Genomic DNA, 6,256 nt, shown 5'->3' on the forward strand with positions numbered 1-6,256 from the left:
TGCACCTCTGTGCTGAGGACGCCATCGTGGAGGGTCAGTTTTTTTTAAGTGACATAGGTGTGCTTGACATGTCCCGAGCCAGTTTATGGACTCGTGTGCAATGGTTGGCAGGGCAGCTGTTAAATTGAGGACCAAGTGGTGCGCATTCAGCTTCAAATGGCGTCTCTCGAACTAATCGAGAATAGCTAACCTCGCGCAGGAGCACAGTGATGCCTTGTCACGTATGGCATTGGCTTGTGGAAGCAATATGAGCAATTATCTCTGGATGCCCCCTGAAATCGCCAGATCTGCGTCATAACACAAACCTCAGGAAGCGTGCCTGTGTGGCTTTTCTTTCACTACTTGCGTCTATATAGGCATTAACAGATGCTGTTCGAGTGAAGAACGCATTTTCTTTTCATAGTTCCCCTGCTGCTCTTTGCATAGCAACTGCATGATTCATCTTCCTTTCTGCCTTTGGCATTTCTGACGGAGAGAACGGAGGTGGCAGTGGAGGCTCAATAGAAGAGGAATTTGATTCTTTCCAGGGAAGAGAATTGTGGAATTTCTTTTAGAGTGCTGTCTTAGGCTCATGTTGCTTACTTGAGCAGCATCGCTGTCAGTGTAACCGGTGAGTAGCTATGGGTGGTCTAGGAGTGACCCTATCACACATGGCACAATACCTGCTCAATAACTTGGGGCACAATATTCTGTTCAGCCTCCTGCAACTTCCCATAGTTGCACTGAACACAGACTTCTTGTATACTCTGATGAATATATCTATATGCAATAATGCTGGAATTTGCTGGATAATGAAAGTTGTCTTACTAGAAGCAGCACAAAACCGACAAAGTTTACCTTTCTGACTAATATTGTTGCTGCTGCGTTGCTGCATTATATTTATTTTCAGCACTCTGCTGCATTTCCTGTTTGATGCAGGGCAGTTTTAACTGACGGCCAAAAGAAACTTGATGTACAAAGTAAAATAAACCAGTCCACCGATCGCTGGATGGCTAACATACATGATGGCACTAGAGGCGGACCAAGAAAATTCTGGAACCATACAAGTTGGCTAGGTAAAAAGAATCAAAGAAAGTAGGACTGGATTCAAGATAATGAGGGAAATTGTTTAAAGGGAGACAATGCAGTGAACTACATTACATCAGTTATAGCCGAGTTATTTAAGAACGACGATAGGGTAATCTCCGCAAATCAGGAAGCAACACAAGATAGCAGAATACAAAGCAGCTCAGAATTGACCAATCTAAAAGTATTCCTAAAGACGCATCTCAAAAATAGATGGGATTCCGATGAAGCTGATTAATGACCTTGGTCCAAGAAGTAAGGCAACGTTAAAAGCTTTGGAAACAATCGTAATGAATAAGCAAATGCCGGACAGCTGGCGGCAAAGTAAAATGAATTTGATTTGTAATGGGAAAGGAGAAAGATGCGCATAAAATCCCACAGGCCTATTACCATAACATCTGTTATATACAGGTTGGCCATGCAGGGAGTGAAATTAAAGATGCAGGCACGGGTAGAAAGTTACAAGATACTCGGAGAACTTAGAACGGCTTTAGAAATGGTAGGCGCTTTGATGATAGCCTATTCGTGCTTAACCAATGCATCGAAATATCTAGAGTGGAAAATAGACCTTTGTATTTGGCCTTCCTGGACATAAACGGGGCATACAACAATGTAAACAGGGAACTCCTGTGGAACATATTAAAAGAAGAATGTATTGGTTATTAGATAACAGAATTCCTACAGGAAATATACCGGGATAACAAAGTAGAAATTACATGGGAAGGGATAAGAAGTATGGAAGCTGTCAAGGTATGCATAGGAATAAGACAAATCTGGAATTTAGGATACAAGGAAGTAACCCAGGTCTTAACCTGTCGTAATGATTAGGCGGAAAGGCGGTAGAGCAGCGCCTCCCCGGTTTACTGTATGCAGACAATATTGTGTTGCTAGCTGAGAGTTAGGAAGAATTGAAAACTCTAGTTAAGTATTGCGGAGACGAAGGGGACGCTCTAGGCTTCAGTTTTAGCACAGTTAAGTCGGGTCTGATGATTTTCAATGACTCAACTTATCAGGGTCTTAAAATACAAGGCCATGAAATACCCAGAGCAGCAGAATATAAATATCGCGGGGTATGGGTAAACGAAGGATCGGCATACATTGAAAAGCATGAGCAATCACTTAAGGCAAAAGGGCAAAGAAATGTCGGGATAATGAAGCATAGTGTGGGGATACAAGAGGTATGAGGTTTTCAGGGGTAATTGGAAAGGAATTATGGTTCCCGGGCTTACTTTCGGAAATGCGGTTTTGTGCCTAAAATCAGAGTTGAGTCGATATTAGAATTAAATCAGAGAGCCGTCGCACGATTAGCACTGGGTGCCCACGGCAAAACCACAAATGAGGCGGTAAAGGGAGATAATGGGCTGGGCATCTTTCGAAGTACGGGAAGCTCAGAGCAAAATATTATATGAGGAATGCCTGAGGAAATTGGACAGTAACAGATGGGCAGCTAAAGTATTTAAATACCTATACCTAAAAATCATTGACTCACAATGGAGGAAAAGAACTAGGAAACTAACCAGTAAGTATGCTGGTCACAAGGACGAAGAAATAAAGAGCGTTAAGCAACAGGTGAAAAACATAGAAGGTAAAAATCGGATAAATTCGATGGAAAAGAAACTGAGTGTGGAACTATACCGAAAGTGGAGAAGGCAGACCAGGAAGGTAGCTTTCTTTGATAAATGAAGAGGCAGTGCCCTACTTTTTGAAGCTAAATAAGGGTGCCTTAGCTACAAAAACAAATTTAACAGTGAAGATGGTGCATGAGCAGTATGTGGTAACTCCACACAAACAATTGACCATATTATACTCGAACGTAATTGTATCCATCTGGAAATCGATGCAAGCGCAGTCACTCCTCCTCAAGGTCTGCGGTTTAGAGATACCTGAGGCCGGGTGAATGAACCTGCGGTGGAAGCTAGCAAAAACGATTGGAAGATTGGTGGCTTAAAAGCAGAAAAGTGGCATAATGTTAGTAATGTAGAGACAAAAATTCAATAAATAGAATGATGGTATAGTTAACCAATCTAAAACAATAATTAAGATATAGGGAGAAAAAATGAGCATGATAGCAACTGCTAGCACCCCGTTTCAAAGGGGGCGCTCCTATATTCCATCCATCCTTCCATTCATGGAAGAAAAAAGTTAAACAGAGAGGGGTCTGTGGAAAACAGGGATGGAGACCAAATCAGCATTGGAAATGTTGGATACTTCTAGGGCCAGCTCATTGTTGTTCGAGGCTAGGACAGGAGTATTGCGGACTAAGATGTACCGAGTCAAGTACCAAGAGATAGACATGCTGTGCGGTGTGTGTGGGGAGGATGAGGAAACGGCTGAACACTTAATTTATTTTTTCCTGTAAAGGGCTCCGCCCTATAGTTCAGGACAAGGGGGCAGATTTAGCCAAAGCATTGGGGTTTAAGGATAATGGAGGAAAAATACACTGTAAAAGCGTAGAAATAACCGAAGGTTAGCTGATTGGTGGCTGAAATCAAGGCAAGAATGGGTACAAATTATATTTCTATTCACGACTAAGTGGCCTGTGACGCCGCCGTCCGATTCAAAGGGCTCAGCCTTATCCATCCACCCATCCATCCTAGCGTGGCTCTGTATTCATCTCGGGGGAAGCCACAGATGATGCCACCAGAGCAGGCTCGATTAGAATATTACATAAGAGCTGCTTTGTGTCACAACACGAGACATCATCAAACCACGAAGGCAGTGAAGGCGAGGCAGGTGAAGCAGACGACGCGGCAAGAGCGCACTGCCAGACGACCCGTTGCAAACCACGCCCTTTGCGCTCAACACGTTTCCGCGCAAGTTTTTCATGGCAGTCGTTAGTCGGCGCCAGCGGCAGTGTGACAACCACGTGGTAACATGGTAACAACACAGGAATGCCTGTTCGGTTAATAATTTGGGCGGGTTTGATTTTTTTATGTAGATTTATTTTCGCCACATCAGCTTCGAGGGAAGAAGCGCTCAGCTCCCACACCCTAGCGCAGCTTTTACTTTACATTCGGCCACTTCAGCGACTTCAGCACCAGCCAATGTAGCAGCAGCGCTGTAGGCATCGACTATGGCGACAATCTTGATTCATGGTTCAAGTACTTCTCTGCACGATTTTGGAAAAGTTAACATTATATTTTGAAACAGCGACTTCGGGAAGTGCTCGTTTTTGTCAATGCGTGCTTATATGGTAAAGAGTTGTGCACTGACAGAGTCGTGAGCGCACATGGACTGCAGTTACTGCAGTGGACTACTGATTGCCTGTCATCTTGAAGCGACAGAAGCAGCACCCCTTTGTTGTGCTCTCGTCGTGTCAAGCACCAATCCCGAGGACAACGCCGAAGTAGCCGAAGGCTGTAAAAAGAGTCAGGACAACACCGAAGTAGCCGAAGGCTGTAAAATGAGTCAGTTGTAATAGAGGTCATGTTTGTCGCGGTGTTAACAAAATGAGTACGCTCATGAGCTCAATTCGAAGCATTATTCCCGAGGCAGAAGTGAAGAGATCGTTTTGAACAGTTGCAACATGTGCACTCTCGTTCACGGGCATAGCCGAATCTTGTTCGCGAAAGTACATGAACATTGCTACGAATGCAGCGAATGATGTGGGAACAGCGGAGGAAGCTGTGCTGACTTTCACTCGCAACAGGACCTGTCATCTGCTCGCGCTTAGCTGGTTGCAGGATTCATATTCGTATTATGTATCAGTTAGCATGTCCTTTAGTGTTTGATGGTTTGATCCATCGGACTTTGCTTCCTATGGAACAGCTTCCATGTCCTCTCATGTAGCCATAACTGCCACAGTACTGCCAAAATGCGGATGTGTCGTATGGCGCCCCTGTCTCAAGGGTGGATACCGTCATTGCGTCTCTGATAGCGTCTGCGCACGACAGAGGCAAGGTAAAGGACGGCGGTGGGGCTGCAGCGCACCCTGATCATGAGCTAGCTGATCACCGAACAAAATGCGTTTACCACTGATTTTCTTTTTGGTTCATATATTGCCTCTTTGATAGACTAATTGAAATTTAGCGAAAGGAAATCTTTCTATGCTTAGAAGGTAGTAAAACAAAAATTCCATCCTTTTCCAATTCCCCCCCCCCCCCCCCCTTTTTTTTTTAATTTCTAAGCAGTTGAAAGTAGGAATGGCAAGAAAGAGTGATCTTGAGACCCAGTTAGGAGAATTTTAGATTACAGCATAAAGCACCTCTGGTTATTGCTATGGCGTTTCATTGCTGTGTTCCACTGGGGCCCCTCTGGGTCCCATGGTTAAAAGAGGAGCTCATTACTGATGCTTAATACTTGCAGCTTTTTTTCTAATTCGCAACTCTGCCATTCAGAGGAACAACTTACACCCACAGTGCATGCCAGGGGCACAGAGGTTATAATAACCTCAGCTGCCTCTAACATTGGCTCACTGCTAGAAACGTGTCATACAATTGTTTTATTTCCACAGGTATTAGAGCGTTTGTTGAGCAGAGAAAGCAAAATTTCACAGATCAACGAAATTCACTCAGCATATATGCAAGAACATTACTTATATAAGTCATGCTACATGATTATGTCATCACATATGTAAAGAAATGAAGAAGCCATTAATGGAAGTTTCTGAAATAATTTGTTGCACTGGCAGTTTCCTTTCTGCTGACCTCTACCGCATGAGATAACCTGTACTCTCGACATTTTTTTCAGGTGAAGGTTTCGTTGCCGCTATGATCATAATTGTTTTGTGGTTGTAGACATGGGCATATCATGCTGCCTAGAGGCATGCTCGGGATTTTTCAAGGCGACAATGCTTCACAGAGTTGACGCGTATGCCATGAGGCTTAAAATGTTCGCCGTTGATGCTAGTGCCTACAATTTTTTTTATGCAGGTTTACAGTGCTCTTTTGTTAAAATGTTTGCTGAAAGCATGGCTTTAAATGAACTCCCTTCCATTGGTTATAGCTTGGAAATCATAATCTGTAAAATGAGTTGTAACATGTAAATTGAAATCCATAAATATTCCTGGAGATATGACCAGGCTCTGTTGGTGGCCACAATGGGCACTTCTTCCCTTTTCCCTTTTTTAGGGGCCCTAGCACTACTCTTCTTTTGGAACTCCACAAATCAAACAAACTAGAATTGGGTCTCAAGCTTTAGAACTGGGAGACCCTACACCTGAGGGAGATAGGGTAATTGTGTGGTGACAATG

Source organism: Amblyomma maculatum, chromosome 10 (genome assembly GCF_055883805.1).
Source record: "Amblyomma maculatum isolate TAMU_Amacu chromosome 10, ASM5588380v1, whole genome shotgun sequence".
Taxonomy (NCBI): Eukaryota; Metazoa; Arthropoda; class Arachnida; order Ixodida; family Ixodidae; genus Amblyomma; species Amblyomma maculatum.